Source organism: Nipponia nippon, unplaced genomic scaffold (assembly GCF_047370975.1).
Source record: "Nipponia nippon isolate SJK-2023a ecotype South Korea unplaced genomic scaffold, ASM4737097v1 scaffold_1, whole genome shotgun sequence".
Classification (NCBI taxonomy): Eukaryota; Metazoa; Chordata; class Aves; order Pelecaniformes; family Threskiornithidae; genus Nipponia; species Nipponia nippon.
In genome coordinates, this window is record NW_028262290.1 from 111,245,259 (window position 1) to 111,262,547 (window position 17,289).

Sequence of the window (17,289 nt, forward strand, 5' to 3'; positions counted from 1 at the left end):
TGGATTTTAAATTTTACCAGCGTTATAAATTCTAATTTGTAGTTTAACTTCTAAAACTGTTGCACATTCTCTTCTTCTGCAGTAAAATCACAGGTGAATTCCACTGCCCTTTGTTCACTGATCTGTGCCTGTTGCACATTCCTTTTCTGAACTATAAATGTAACCATTTGTGTACAAGACAGTAACTTCCGTGGCTAAAAGGGGTCATACCAGTACAGTTTCAGCGTGAAATTTTTAGTATTGCTGACGCTACTGCTATTAAAATAAAAGCTTCTCTGTCCCCTTTTAACAGGACAAAAATGAAGCAAAAAACTTAAGCAGTTGAGATGCTGAGTTGGAAACTATGGTCTGCGCAGTGCGAGATGGACTACATGAGTAGGGACATCGTTACAATTCAGCCTAACCTGTATTAGCCCGTTTCCAGATTGCAAGTAGAATGGGTTTTTACCAAAGAGCTGAAAAAAAACCATCCCACTCCCTAATAAGACAGAAAAAGGTATTTCTCAAAAACTACCTTACGTGCAAAAGAATTGTTACGCAGCCTCAAATTCTTACACAGCCTTACAAATTATGAGACCTGTCTTGTTCTTATTTTAATTCTGGAGAAGCGCTGACTTGTTGCCGATAACTTCAAGGCTTCCTGTGACATGAGCTTCAGTTAAACCTTCTGGTATCCATATGTATTTTGCCACAGTCTAATTGCTGTGTAGTCAAGATAGTTAAAAGCTGTTAGTGTAGAGTCAACAAGTATTTGCTTTGAGTTTAAATCTTTGTAGTTTGCATGAGGAAATTCCTAAGAGTTCAAACTGCTGAACATGATGTTGATGCAGCTATTAGTATAAATATTAATAAACGGAAGAACAAAACCTCTTTCATGCTGCAAATCATTGCCTTTTCAAGCATCACACAAGCTAATGCTGAAACAAGCAGAGAGGAATCAAGCTAATTGACAACTTCTGTGGATGACTACACAGCATAAGCCACAAGTAACAGAGCAAACATAAGCTTTAAAAAACACTGATTGCCAGCTGGGGAGTAGTATCAACAGTAATTGGATTGTAAGTAGTAGTTGCACAGCACTTTTAAAACCAAACCACTGCCTCCTGTGGCTTAATGAAGATTTTTAGGTTAATGTAAAATAAGGCTTTGATCTGTATTCCTTTAACAGATGTTAGGAATTAACATGTTACTATTCCTACAGTTGAGTTTGCAGAAGAGAATAAGTATCTTCACCGCTTGCCTGTGAAGTCTAGCATCTTTGCATAACTCTGGCATCTTTGCATGAGTCTCATTTCATCAATTTTTTTTTTAAGCTAAGCTAAAACTTTGCATTTGAAAATCTTTGAGATTGTCAAAAGGTGAAAGGGAGAATTAATACCTGCAAATGGCCCAAGTGTACGACTTGGGTTGGTAACTGTAAGAAGGCACCAAGGGTCCATCTATTGATTACTTGCCATTCTACTTTCCTAAAGCTATTTCCCTTGTCTGTAAACTTTTATAGCCTCCTGGTTGCTATGGCAATTAAATTACACCAAGGAAAATTAGTTGGTTGTTCATTTCCAGATGTGAAGAAAGCAGTATGTTCACCGTGGACAACAGGTTGAGGAACTGCGATAACTGTTTTCAAATGAACTGCCAAATTGCGTCCCTGTTGAAACTGAAGACAGCTTACACTACCAGCGGTGTTCCTGTACTTAGAATAGCTTCTAAAATAAAGTTCCAAGTGTGTAGAAAGCTTGCACAAAGAACCTTTAAATCCCTGTTTTCAGGGTATCTGTTGCATCTGGTTGCATTTTTCTGACAACATTTAATTTCCTCTCAGAGTAATCGCTGGATGTTTTATACATTGGCTCTCCTACAGCCTATCATCCTCACTGCTGTGAGGTGAGGAAGAAATAGTTATCGTCTGTACTTTGTGGATACACAACTGGTAATAGCCCAGTTTAATTTCTCTCTGCTGTCAGGTCGCCCCAGTAAGCAGGCGACAGAACTCTCTTTTCATTAACTAAATCTCTATCATTTACCTTCTTACAGCTTGAAAATAGTAGATTCTAATACGTTAATAAACACATCCACAAGGCTTTGTGTACTTTATATTTCAGGCAAACAGTTTAGAGAGACCTGCCAAAAGCAGGTGAGGTTTTGGGTTTGTTTTTTTCTTTTTTTTTTCCACACACACCCCCCCTGAACTCCATCCAGCAAAGATAACTTACATAGTCTTACCATAATTTTTCCTCTCCGGTGAGTCTTCTGTTGTCTCTTTCCCCCCCTCTTTTTTTTTTTTTTCACTCAGAACTGTCTACACCAGCTATATCTTCAGGCTTTCCTGCATAGGTTTTCCATGGAAATAAGCTTGCCTTTCCTGCCCCTTCCATTAGAATGGGGCTCTGCCACCAGTAATTGTCTGCTGGAGGGTTTGGTGGAGTCAGTGCCAGTCAACCACCCAGCGTACCCACTAAAGGTCCTGTTGGTTTACATTGCTGGAGACGATGTCAACAAGTGCACGCAAATCCTCCCGACTCCTCTAAATGATCCTGCACGCACTGGGTGGCGTACTTATTGTCAGATGCGCGGTGAGAACCGTACAAGGCAGACGTGCCCCTACCGTAGCAACCACCCTTTTCTCTCTAGATGAAGAGAAATTTCTCTTCGGAACGTGCAGACAAGTGGTGCTCAAACCTGTGCTAAACGTTGCAAAGACAGAGGCAAAGTCACTCCGAGAAGACAACAGAAAAGGGCGTGGGAAAACAGTGTCATCCTGACCGCAGTTCTTCCTGGTAGCTTCCCAACACAACCATCTCAAACACTCATATTTCCACTCAGCGTATCCTTGTTGATAGCACACCAGTTTGGAGGGAGGAAAACTACCTCATGAAAGCATAAAACCAGGTACTCTCCCTCCAGCAGCCACAGAACACGTTATTGTTTTTCAGACCATGTATGACAAGAAAGCAGATGTGCATTTCAGAGAAAAGTGAGATTTATGAGCAGCAAAAATAAAAAGTCAGTGTGCATAGGGACCTTTCCTATTCAGTATATTTAATCATTCACTGTCAATTAAAAAAGATAGTTCAGCTTGAGTCCAGCCCCAGTTACTTCAGTGCTAAATTCTACTGCAGAAGCTTTTAAACAGCCAGAAGATCTGTTACAGAGCAACTGTTCTCAGTCCTGTAACCTTTCCAATGAGCAGAAGGAAAAAGCAAGTTTCTGGTTTCATTGTAACCGAATTGATGTATCGGAGAGAAAACAGCAGAAACGCAGCTAGTCAAAGTATATGCCTTTACCAGCGAGTAGTCTGTTTCTATGTAAGCATCCCAAAACAAATAATCCAGTTCCTGGTCTTTCTTACTTACGGGCCCGGGAAGGATCATCAGTACAGCAGACTTTCCCCTCCGGCACCTCCTGGCCAGGAGACTCTCTGGTTCTGAAAGGGTCTACACCTCCAAGAGCACACCGTTTCCCTCGAAGCTCAGCATGAGCCTTTCCCAGTTGTTTGCAGCATCACAAAGGATCAGCACAGAACGTGGGCAGGAGTCCAGAATGCGTTACAAGTCCCCCCATAAGTGACATGAAAGAGTAGAAAGCTCAAGAAAGACATTAAAGGGCCTGCATTCATTTCTTTATTCTATTTCTTCACAGGATTCACGACATTCTTTGTGGCCAAGTCTTGCCTTTGCTCTGGACTCCCTTCCCACCGACTATTCCATCTTCTTTCTGTGACACTCCATTTGAACCAGCTATTTCTCTCTTAAAACACTTCCACTCTTCTGTGACGTAAGCCATCCATAAATGACCTTCTTCAGAGCTATCTGTATCACAAGAAGATTTTTCCATCCTGAATTGACTACCACTGTTTCCCCTAGTTCTCCTGACAAAGCAGATATTGCAAGTGCTCTCAAATCCAACAGGTTAGAGCTTGGATAGTTTAAAATGTGTTTCAAACTCAACTTGCTGATGTCTGAAACAAGGAAAGCTAACTCAAGCTTTTCCAACAATGAATCTCGGGACAGAAGCTGTCAGTAACCTTCCTAGTAGTAATAGTATTGCTGTTGCAACATCGATTGCAAAGGGATCTGCAAAGGCACCTCCATCTGTAACCTGTCTGCATCTTCCTCCTTTTTTCTTCCTGCAAATTCTTTTCGGACTCCTGCTTCATTATCACTGTCCGGTTGGATATTTTATTTTATTTTATTTTAATTTTATTTTATTTTATCATTCCTTTTTACTAATTCCAAATTTTAAGCATATTTCAAAGAGGTAAAGAAAAAGAGTTTTTAAAGGTCCAAGCAAAATCTATACATATTGAGTCCCAAAGAGTGGGTAATAGCTTCAGTGATGCTAGTTTGTTAAGAGGTATGGGATAGAGACCCTTTCAGTAAAATGTGGATTCCATAAACTAAAACGGTATGTGAAATATTTTTTAACTAATAAACCGTGTATAGATTTCATCAAATCCCAAGTCTCAGTGTCCAGCAGTCAGTGCTAGAAAGAAGTATTTATCCTGATATTCTGCACAATGTTAGGTCTAAATCCCACCTGGCAGCTCCCACATCAAACCAGCAACTTCATTTAAACCAGAATGTAGATATCCAATATTTAAATATTTCAGATGGCACATATGCCAACATCTGTCTGTTGAAGTTGATCCCAAGCCTAACCGCTGTCGCTTAAAAAGTTGCTTTCTATCTAGGCTGGCTTTGTCTAGCATTAGCTTCCATCAAGGGATTACATTTTACATTTTTATATTGTATTAGAGAGTCATGTATCGAATTGCTATTCAAGGTAGGTGATCAAATAACATTTGAACATTCTCTGCAACAATTAATTACAGCCATTAAAGGCACATTTGGACATTTTTTTTCTCAGACTGGATTGTTTCTCTGTTTTCTGAAGCTTTTCTAGTAAGTTTTAAATTAATGGTTTACTTTAAAATCATTAAAATTATATACTAAAGTCCTTCTGGTTAATATTCCTCTGCTTATGTATCATATTAGCCCTTATGTTCAGCATCACACTGGAAGGCAGCAGCCCTTTCCACTGTCATCTCATTCCAGCTTGTGTCTTATAGACGTGACCAACTTCATCATTGATGATATTTTATGTGCGATCTTACATTTCACTGCATTAAAATATTAAGGTACATGCTCAATGCTCCTCTCTGTTCCCTCATCTCTTAGTGCAATAGTTAGAATAGCACCTCAAATAAAAACAACTGGAATACCCCAAACACAAACGTCGTAACACTCCACATACTAACCCTCCTAAATTTTAAGCATTAGCTACCACATCTTTGGTGCCTTCATTACCTTTAGGCTTTGAAAGGCAGCATTTGCACTTGTTGTCTCACAGGCAGAAAGAGTTAAAACAATTCACAGCTTTTTCTTGGAATTTCCCTCTCCTCTCCAGAGCGCGCTGTCCTGGAGCCATGTGAACACAGACATCCGCTTGCTGTCACTTTGTCCCTCCTTCTTGTAAATTCATAAGAACAAAAAGCATCCCACGGCGGCGCCCAGACCAGGCCACTTCTGCTGGCCCTTCATGCTCCCAAGCATCCACAGTCGGGCAAGGGATGCTGGGGCATATTTGTCCGTCTAGTCCTTGTTAATACTCCTCTTTTATAGACCTATTGACTATGAGTTTATAGAATCCTTCTTTGAAGCTAATGATACAACTCGTTCTTTTAGAAAATAGTACCAAATGCAATTTGCTTCTCTTAAAAAAATGAGCAAAATTGCCCAACTTTTGCATACCTAAATGAGCTAAGTATGTAAGAGAAATTGTGAGGCACAATAAACTTTTATGGTATGAAGGCATTAAACTAGAGTTGCTACCTGAAAAAAAAAAATTTGATTTCAAGGCAAAGTGTGGTATTCCAGTGGAAGTAAGTCTACAACTCTCCATCTCTTGTGTTTCTGTTCAGAGGTACAAACAACCCCTTTACGTCTGATTTAGAAATCAGGGCTCATCTCTAATTATTTTGCCTCCCTGTTACTCCAGACAGGCTAGTGTGAAAGGTCTGTGCAAACAGGGGAACTATAATGCAGAGTTTTTCTAGAAATAGCTTTAATCCTTATATCCCTCTAAACAGAAATTCACCTTACAGATGTAAACGTTGCTTTTAATATAAAGTTAAACCAATGCATTAATTCCATCTCGTTAAGCATCACATCAGCCTTTAGAGAGGGTAACACTATTATTCCATCATTTTACAAACAGGAGAATTAAAGATTAGCAAGAGAAGGTGTCTTGGTTAAGCCTTATTACTGTTTACTGGCAGAAGATAACCCAGTGTTTTCTGCACTCCCCATTGCATTCCCTAAAGCTGATTAATCAATAAAATTTTCAGAGCAAGTTTCAAATGCATCACCTTCCTGGGAGGAGGAATGCCAGCAGAAAGGCAGCCGTGCTTTCCAACCCACGCTAACAGTAAACGGGAGCTGTTTCATTCTGTGAGCATCTCTCTCTGTGCTATAACTATTCATTAAATGTTCCAGATCCTGATAAAAGTCTGCAAACCCACTTTCATTTTCCTGGGCACCTTTCAAATTTGCTTTAAAGAATACAAATAGAGTCAGAAACATTGCTCTTAACAAAAGAAATCTTCTTACGTCGCTAGCGTGCAAGAACTTGGAACAATTGAGAATCTCCATGATTTCTTCAATAATCCACACGTTTGTGTGGTTCACAGCTCTCAACGAGAGCTGTATTTCAAGTCTTCTGTGGCCAAAGTAAGTATGCCAAATTATACTTTTTTTTTTTTTAATGGAAGGTAGTTTTATTGAAAAAAGGCAAAATTCTATTTGAAAGGGAAATTCTGTCACTGGAGAATTAAATGGAAATCCTGCTGAAGTTAACAGGGGTTTGGATTTCATCCTTTATCTGACCTAAAATCTGCAATGACAGCAGGAACAATTTCAAACTAAGATAACAGTCTGAGTTTTCATGCACAACACTGTAGCAGTGGAGGTCACAGTCTAAGAAATAGAGGGGGATACTTGTACTATTGAATTTCACTGCATATGGAAATGATTTATGCTGTAATCAAAAGTGTAGCCCCTTCCAGTGGCAGACTCTCAAGCAACTAAACCAGCCTTTAGCTCTACTAGCCATTAATTTAATGAGGTTTGTTTTTTTTTTTTAATGACCAGTATCTTCATAACCAATAGCTGCCTAATCTGGCGAAGCACCTGCTCACTCATCTCCTGGAAACAAATGTGGTTCAGCTTTCCAGATTAATGAAGCAGAAAGCAGAACGCAACAGTATTCTAAAATGTATTGTAATGAACTTTCTGTGCTTCAAAACAGAAAAATAATCCACAAACTCACTTCCAGACTTGAAGTTTCAGGTCTTCAGGTTTATTTGGTTGGGGATTTTTTTTTTTTTTGGACAGGAGCTTTAAGTGGCATCATCTCTTTCCAGAGCATAAAACTGTCACCATAATAATTACAAGTTGTTTCACGGATCTTATTTTTAAAAAGCTACAGAAAATCAAGCCTAAAAATGTTAATGCATCGCTAGTAGTGGTCAAGCTAAGGAAGCACGGAATTTAATATTCCAACTGTAAGTAATATATTGCATGATGTAGGTGATGTTTCGCAAAACACAGGGTAATACAGGTGTTACAAACTGGATTTCTTGCTTTTTCTGACTAACTACAGAGCATTTAATGTCAGCTTGAGCAGCTTTTTCATTCCCGCTTACAAACAGTTTTAGAACTGCTCTGAAGAACAGTAGGCGCTGCCAGCTTCCCCAGCACACTTTGGAGCACCCACTTCACAAAAATCCTACTGATAAAAAATTGAATCCAATTTGTTGGATCTGTTTATGTGCTTATGAATTTAAGAATGCTGCTGTTGATGTACTTTCTCTCCTGTCCTGTGAAATCCTCCCATGGAGTTACACAACTTGTCAAAGTGTCGTGCAACCAAGTGAAACTCTGTTGGAAGAGAGGTCGAGCCCAGTGTCCTATTAAAGAGTCTCCGCACAGCAAAGCACGTGCTTGTTTGTTGTTCACGGTGATTTTGTCTTGTCAAATTGTTGTCTCTGCATTCTGTAGAAAGTTGGTCAGTTCTCCCCTTTTCCTACAGCAGCAGCTGGTTTGAATATCGATCACACTTAAAACACAACTAGAAATAGCTTCCCTCAAATTGAGTGTCAGTAAAGCATCTGCATTTGATGTTCTTTCTATTCTGCATATGAAATCCTACCTTTTCCTGTTATTTGCAGCCTCTTTTGTTGTCAGGAGAAGGTTTTAGAAATTTTTATTATTAATTAGTCAATATAACTGATCCCTCTCGTTCTCATTACATTTTTCTTCCCAATTCTATAGAGGCAATTGATGATCTCACCTAATACTTAAGCTACCAGCTTGCTTAGTTTGTTACGGACTGCAGTGACTACATTTAATTCTGTTGGAAGCTGTTTACTCCCCTTCTGCTCTTGCCACCACAAACATGTCATACGGATGAAATATTTAGACAGAAACATATTTTAACTAAGAGAGGAAGATGCCTCATATTGGGACTGTATCTCAAGTAAGCAGATATTTTTAGGACTTGATGAAAATACTTACTCAAGAAAAAAGGACTGTTAAGGTAGTCATGCCAGTTTCACCAAAAGATTTCGGTGAAAATTACTTTTTCTTTAAAATGTTGACATTTTCTCAAACATTTTTTTCATTCATCACTTCGAAGAGAGTAACAGATGCTTTTAAACAAATGTTGCTTCAAAAAAGTAATTGAAAAGAATAACTTATTTACTTACCAGCCTGCAAACTACACACAGTGACAAGGTATGGCACCTTTTTGTTTTTACATAGACATTTCATGCATACAAATCCATATGTGAATGAATTGTATGAAATTATGATTTCGTATAAATTGCGTACCTGTGTGCCCATACTCTGAGCATACTAAAATAATAAGAGATACAGTTAAAATTAATTTCCTGTCACAGACTTCATACTAGCATATCCTTTCTGCATTTCATGTTTACCTTTCTGCAAAGTCAAGAGCACCTTATTTTTATCGCACTGTATCTAGCCATATATCTACATTTTAAATAAACCCAGAAAGCACTGGATTTCAGATGCAAACTGATGCTTTGATTTACTGCTTCCCATAACGAAGGGCATAATGTAATAGTTTTTAGAATACAAAAGCTCCGTCGCGCTGAAACCTTAATACAGGAGTTGAGAAACGAAGAGTCGAGAGGCTGCAAGGTAGCAACAAATGACAGGCGCTTCAATAAAGCACGCAGAAAGTTTCCCTGGATGTCAGTAAAGAATTTGCATTCTTACAGTTAAGACTTAAATGTTGTACTTAAAGAAAAAAAAAAAAAACAACACACAAATCAAAACAAACAAAAAACCCACCAAGACCAAACTGGAGTTTCCCAGGAGATCAGTTGAAAGAGAAGGCCATCTCCTGTTTATCTGATGCTAGAAGCTGAAACAAGGTTGAATTTCTGAACAGGTCTGCAAAATTCTGTGGGATTTGGGTTGGTTTTGTTTTTTGTTTTTTTTTTTTTTGTCATTGTTCCCAAAAGGCAATATTGTAATCACAAGTACAGTTTGCAAATAAAAATTATTACTACTACCTGCATGTCTTCTTTCACTGTCTTGCATAATTGTATGTGCTTGCTTGGAAGTCTCAGAGCAGGATCTGCAATCCATAACGAGAAGCAGTCTGGGGAGAAAAATGTACATAGCTTCTAATAAAGTCTGCCAGGTTTAGAGTAATACTTTCCTGATGTGGAATCACCAGACCATCTGCAGATAAGTTTTTAACTGTTATTTACTACCTCCCTTCTCATATACATCATTAATAGATTTCTGTTCATTTCCCATGTCTTCTGTAGTTCTTTTAGTCTATTTTTACCCCCCCCCCCCCCAATGAACGATTTTCACAAAAAAGGTATTAAAATAAATGGTCACAATTAATCTTTGTTCTGCAGTAGCAGGGTAGAAAGCCGTAAGGTGCCTGCGCAGTCAGATAGCCCACTGCCTTCCTTGCCTTGAGGGCAAGGACTCCAGCCCGAAGACGGCACGCATTTTCAAGAGTATTTGCAGGGTGGGGAAGGTTACAGGACTGCACGCAGGTAACTTCGGCTGCTGGTTTTGTGCGCTGCGCACGGCATCCTTTGTTTCCCAGTATTTTCCCAGTGTTTTCATTTTAAACTCCAGCGCAGGAAGGCAGGGGATGGCCCGCTCCTCTTCTGTAGCTTCCACGTGTTTTTTGCCACCGGGTCAGCTGCAAAGCAGAAGTCCTGATTTCTCAATCATACATTGCTTTGCAGGGGTGTAGATCAGAAAGTTGTTAAGTGAAGGAAGAAATTCAGCATTTTGCTGATGATCTTTAGTGCTTACTAGCATTTCTAAGAAACTCGGGCAATGCTTTTATGCTGATGTCGGTCCTGAGGGATAGGGTACAACTATTTGTTCGTATTTGATGGACAAGCAACAAGGCACAAAGAGGCGAAGCAACTTGTCCAGGACAGAACAAGAAACAACCTCATCTAACCTAAGCCTTGGTGCTCTATCTTGTATTTCGGAAACAATCAACATCCATTGGCCTGGTGGAGGGAATTAGGGAATAGAAATGCTGAAGCATCCAGAAACTGTTTTTCCAGAAGCAATAATAAAAGCAGCAAACAAAAGGTAGCATTAGTAATGCTGGATTTAAAGATGCTACATGGCAATATATGATTTTTCACACTATAATCTAAATGTCGTCCTGTGAGAATAGCAATATCGTGGGAAAAGCATTTTGGAGTTTCCTCTGATTTTTCAGAGCAGAGGACCTTAGGTTTACCTTGTCTTGGAGCTTACAATTTAGAGACAAATATCGGTGCTGCATTACAAAACCTGGGCCATCTGTGTGCTCATCTCTGCACTGGCTGCTGTAGCCTCGGCAAAATGAACAAGAGACGCCCATATTTGGCTCCTCACTTTGCTGTAGACATCCTGTGTGACTTCTGACAAGCCCTTTTCTCCCAGCTTCCCATATGAAAAATAACAGCATTTTTCTAAACCCCCTCCCCTCCCCGGTAATGTGAAAAGGGTTGCGGTGTGTTTCCCAACCGTGCTGCCGAGAGGTGAGCATTCCCTCCTGACGGAGGGGGGGAAGAACGATGCACTCCGGTGGATGCTGTGTGGTTACACGCCCCAGGTGACCAGCAGGTTGCTGAAAACGATCTCGTCATTGAACCAGTGACGCTATTTCAACTATTCCAGGAGACAAACAATGCTTCCAACTGGGAACAAATGGATTCACGCCCAGGGCTTGGATCCAAACACTCCAGATGCTCTGTGAAGGAAGCTCGGATCAAAACCAACCTCTTTGCAAGGCAGCAGGACGCCGCAGTGCCACCAGGTCTCTGAGCACTTCCAGGCCCCTGCCCGCAGCAGAGCGTCGCCTCCTCGCCGCACCCTGCCCCTCCGACCTCCTCGGTATCGGCCCTGCACGAACCCCCGTGAGCCAGAAGGGCACGGAGGAGGCAGCGGCCGCAGCGCCGTCCTGCTGGGAGCAGGGCTGCCGTGCGCGGCGGCAGGATGAAACTGAGGGAGATGAACGAAACCGCTGTGCTCTGGTTGGGTTTTGTCGTTTTGTGGTCGGACGTCCATCCCCCCAGAAAACCCACTGGAGAGACTTAACAGCATTTGTGCGCCCCATAATGCGCACTGCTCGGTCAGAGCCCGCAGCAGGCACCGCCTGGAGAGAGCAAGTTACCGGGGATGGCAGGGAGCACGGCCGGTTTCTGTACCCTCGCCTTGGCCTTCCCGCAGCGAGGTAGAGGCAGCACTAATGGAAATGTGAAGACAACATTTTGTAGCCCAAGAAAACCCCGTTTCCAATTTGTTTCAAATTCTCATCTACTGATTTTCTCACATTGAAATACAAGGTTTATTCTCCCTACAAGGAAGGATTTTCAAAGCAGGTTGGGGCTCAGGTTGGCAAGAAAGGTGAAAAAAAAAAAAAAAATAAAAAAAGAGAGACGTTGTTGGATGAAGTCCCGATGTGGTGCTTTGTCTGTGTAGGGGCTGAAGTGGGTCACAGTGAAAAATGTGTAGAAAAAATGCTGGTAAATGATTCTGGTCTTCTTCAGGTAAAAGCATGGGGAGCCTTCGGCTTCATGAGTGTGGAAGGAAGATGCTTCCCTCGCATTTTACTGGAAAGACATTCTGAGCTTTCCAGTGTTAAGTACAACTTATATTCCCCAGCTAGAAATAAAAGTGGATCCCACCAGTAAGCGTGTTGCCCAGCAAAGCCGAGTTCAGCCGGACAGGTGAGGTTGTTTCCTTCTCCCGTTCTCGCTCCATGAGATCTTCATCAGGGAACAGATCAAAGGAGAGAGCTTGCATACGGCTCTACAACCTGTTGTATACACTTTCTCCCCCATATCCTAGTACATCAAAGAATTTGAAACAATAGCTAGGAAAGCAAAGACTGGAGTATTTCTAGAGTATCAACACAGCTACTCACGTATCTCGGTGAAACAGAAGGGAATTAAGCTTGGACGAGCAGATGTAGTGCAGCAGGAGACCTTACCACAGGGCCGGGCCATGCCAGCGATACAAATTCTGGCAATTTATTGAAACCAATGGCATTTTTTTGGCTGAGGCATTATTCTTCTATGTCTAGAGAAGCAGCCCAGGAGACAGCTGTGTCAGTGAAGTCTGCAACGGGCGAAGTCTTGTCTCCTCCTTAAACAAAAAAGTAAGACCTGTATAAGAGGCATTTTCCTGCCACTAGGCTTTGAGGTTGGAAGTTGTAACGAGCTACTGGAGTTCAGCTTTGAGAGGAGAGATGAGGGAAACGTCCTGTCCCAGCCCCTGAAAGCTGCCGCCCTACGGCTTGCCCGCAGGAGAGCGCGCTGGCGAAGGAAGCAGACAGGGTGTGCCTGCCGTGGAGTCCAGGAGGAGCAATGCTCAGCAGTTCAGCAGACATGGGGAAGTCTCATGGTGGTTTCTAACATCCAAAAGCTCCCTGAAGGATAATACCGGTAAGGAAAAACAAAACAAACCCCAAAACCAGGTCCTGCTTTGAAAACACTCCCGTAGATCCTTTTTGCCATTGGCGTGGGTGGAAGAGAACGAAGGTAAGAGCACCCTTGTGGGACACATAAGTAACAACCTCTCCCTCGCTCCTTGTTCAAGCCCTCCCAAGTCAGGCTTCTGTCCAATGCCCTGTACAGCCCATTCCTTGCTCAGGGCGACCCCGACGTGGAGCAATGAGGAAAACCAGCATTGGCTCTTGTGGCACGGATGCTGAGAGAGGGCCCCACGGCAGGGCACACTGCTCTCCTTCAAGCAGACGTCAGTACTTCCCTACCGCTGCCACCTGGGCAAAACCAAGATCCTCAGAAAACATTTGAAAGGCAGGAGAAACAGTGTTTTTCCCCCATGTCAGAACCTGCTAACATATTTTACACGTTTGCAAAACAGGTCTGAAAAGAACTTGCAGGAGGAGAGAAAAAAAGGCACCTTTCTGTGCTAGACCTGGACATTAAACACTCACCTCCAACTACGTCCTCTAGCAACTGTTACCGTACCCTAGCACGTAGGAGGGAGTATAGCAGAGACGCACATCTGCACGAGTCAAATACTAACCGCAGAAACCAATGAATCCCCCCAAGTTACCTTAAGGGCAGCACACAACCGGCGGATCTGCTTGCGAGTGCCAGAAGCTCCCAGGCTGGTTTCTGTAAAGCTTACACTCGAGTATTCCCTTTTCTACCCAGTTATGTCTCTTCTACACTGTATTTTTCTAATACTGAAAAAAAACCTTCACAAAGCCTCTTTGCAAGAAGTTCTATTAAAGACGCATTCATCATGTTACAAGAACTTGCCATACATACCAATAGTAACACCCAAAGTACCCACAGAGGAACGGTTGAAGCGGAATCGAAGCCACGCTGTGAAAAGCGATCCGAGCATTGCCTGTTAGCAAGAGCTGCTATACCTGAAGAGAAAGAAAACATTACCGTAGGCTCAGACTCAGAGTTCCTCCTGAGTTAAACCACACTGACTGCGAGTTTTCTCCACGGGCAATAAGAAAAGCCCAAAATAAGCAGCCATAACGAGCAAGTGGCTTTAAAAGCAAAGCCCTCGAGCTCCGTGGAAGCGAAGGCAGCTGACTGGGAAAAGAAACAGTTCCCCTCGTTTGTCAAACGAAGGTCTCTCTCCCCTTGTTTGTTGTCGCTGCCAAGAGCTCTGACTTACATTTGCTTCCACGCGAGGGGGGAGTTTGGTGGCTGTAATCCCCTTCATCCAGATGGCCTGTCAGGGCTTACAGGCATTCCTTAAAAATAGAAGCAACCTAATCCCAGTTCAGCTAATTTAACAGAAGTTTCTGCAAAATTGCATGGTTCTTTCAAAGCTAACAGGCAATAATTCATGGCCGTGACATCAAATGGTTTGCTTCCTCTCTTGCCACCGATTTCACAGATGCATTCCTTGCTCTGTGTTGATACAGGCTGTTGTTCTGCAGTTATTTGCCTCTCTTCTCTTTCACTCGATGCTATTTTATTTGCAGCTGAGGATGCTGATTCACCTGCAGATCCCACTGGAATTATTACTGGCACCCTTTTCCACAGCTTGGTGGCCGTATGGCACTAACAGCTGAACGAATGGGATGCAGCAGTGTTCTCAAACCTTTGCAAGTTCATATCCCAACATAAACCAGCGCCAACTTCACGTCCCGTTACTAATTCCAATAGCAGCTTTCGTGAAAAAAACAAAGCAGACAACCAGAAATTGTTTCATGCGTCTGCTTGATCTGCTGTGTGCAAGTCAACGTTCTACATAATACAGCCTGAATTGGTCATCAGAAGAAAAAAGCAGGCTTTCATTGTAGCCGCCACCCAAGCATCGCCTCCAAAGGGAGAAGATGCTTTGGGCTTACAGCTACGCATTTTGCCGGCCCAGTGTCAAAGGACACCAACGTAACTGCTGCCGGCCCGCGTACCTTCCTATTGCCCCTTCACCGCCCATCTTCCGACCTGCGCAATGACGAGTTACTGAAGCGATGACAGCAGCAGCCTGTCTGGTCTGGAGTTTAAGAGTACCGAAGATATGGCAAGTGGCTTATTTTTGGATAGAAGCATAGCATTTATCGAAAGATGAAAACGTTTTCATTAGATTAGCTGATGCAGTCAGAAAAAAGTAGAGAAGCCTCAGGCATTCAAAGCGCAGTTGCTGAAGCCATGCTCGATCTACAGTGCTTCACCAGCAGCGTACAGACACTGAAAATACCTGGCTCTCTGGGTTTGATTTCCCATTACTTCTAACGCACACACCATCCTCTTTAAAGAGACAGCGGTGGGGAATATTCACTGCACCTCTGCTTGGACACCACCGAGAAAAAACGTCACGTTATACATAGCCCACCGTCCTGAAAAGCTCACGCAACAGGTGCGGGAAACAGCAGCATCTTCTCGCTGCCGGAGGTGCCCGGTTCCCTCCGCACGCCCAGCACTGCTTTTGCTGCACCACCAGTGCTCGCTGGTTCGGTACGCTGCACCTTGGCTCCTGCATGGACCAGGAGCCCCGCTCGAGCAACAAGCACTCGTGCTGCCAGTCGCTGTGGTTTTCCTTTGAAAAAACACTGGAGCTTAAAAACACTTAAAAATAATTTTTTAACAACTTGCAGAATTTTAACACACTGAAAATTATCTTCATTTGGATACTAAAAGACGACCTCAGTTGAACCCAGTGTTCTTTTGAAGTGCCGTTTGACAACCAGAGAGGGAAAACAATGAAAGACTTAAAGTTTTCATGTATTTTATTTACAGGCCGCACAATACATTTTATATACAAATGGCTTAAAATAACAAAGAGTAAGCAAGCTGAAGCGTAACAGTTTGATTATTTTAAATTAGGTTGTCTTGAAATAACTCCTGCAATAAAGTATTCTTCACCCTGATAAGCAAAAGTTAGTTCGATTTTAAGTCAACCCAAGGTCATTTCATTTTTAAATACAGAATTCGAATCAGTTTTCTGGTGATTCCTTAATTTCATGACACACTTCCACGTATACAGAACATCCCAAAACTATCAAGAAAGGAAATAGCCAAAATTTCCCCATGTAAAAAACAGTGTAACAGAATAGACTGGAGAAATGTCGTATGTAGAACACTCGCGTGTTTTATTAACGAAAAGAAGAATGCAAGAAATACATCTGAGATTTTTCTCTCTTGGAAACAGAATTCATGGTCTGAGATCTAATTTGCCCGCAGACAAGAGGTATCCTATGTTACTTCAGTACTTCAGTTTTTACCGCACAATTATCTATTAAACTCATCCAACTGTAAACTTCACCAAAACCGAAACTGCCTCCTGCACCAAGCAAAAGGAGAAGAGCACTCAAAACCGTTAAGAACTTACATTACAGAACTTATCACCTCCGCTTCTAGAAAGCACCTTACACTACCATGGTATGGAGAAAATTTAACATAGACCATGTTTTATGGAAACATAAGAAAATATAGAAGTTTGCCACTTTAAAATTATTTTTCCCAAGAAATTATATTAACATTTAAGGATACATGTATTTTTACACCTCTTCCCTAACACTGCTCCTTCTGTTCAAGATAACAACAACTAGCGATCTAGGATAAAAGCTGTTTCCTTTTCCTTTGGCTGATTTTAAGTATTATAATAGTCTAAGCATTTTAAGTCATGGTCACAGCAGTCCAGTCGTGCTCGCTTTCTTCCTCTTGGTATGGTTAAAGACCACTTAATATAAATAATGAAGTACTCGCTACTTGATAGTCCATGATTACAGTATTTTGCTATGTTTATTTAGAAATACAAACACACAACACTTACTTTTCGATGTAGTGTCCAGGTCTCTGTAGCACACTTTGGAATTGCAGCACAGAAAATGTAAACCCAAAGGAATGAGGGGGAAAGTAACAAAAGCCACGGCTCCACAGAAAAATAACGCGGTTTTCAGAATGTCTACTACTGCATCAAAAATGCACATGATGTAAAATACCAAACTAGTACAGACTCCCTCTGTCGAGTGAAATTTGTTCAAAAGGGCAAAATTCTGAACTGACATAAGCACCTCATCATGTGATTTAATTCTAAAGAAATTTTGATAGATAATAGACCGGTCCGGTACGAATGAACATGGACCTACAGTCCTTAGATCGGGTCAGTTGCCCGGCTACTAACTCACCCAGACGCAACTCTGGGGCCAGGGGAGCGCGGCGGCGGGGAGAAATCCTCCTGGCACGCACCCCAAGGGCTGCCCTGCGGAGGGAGGGCAGAGCTCCTCACCCAG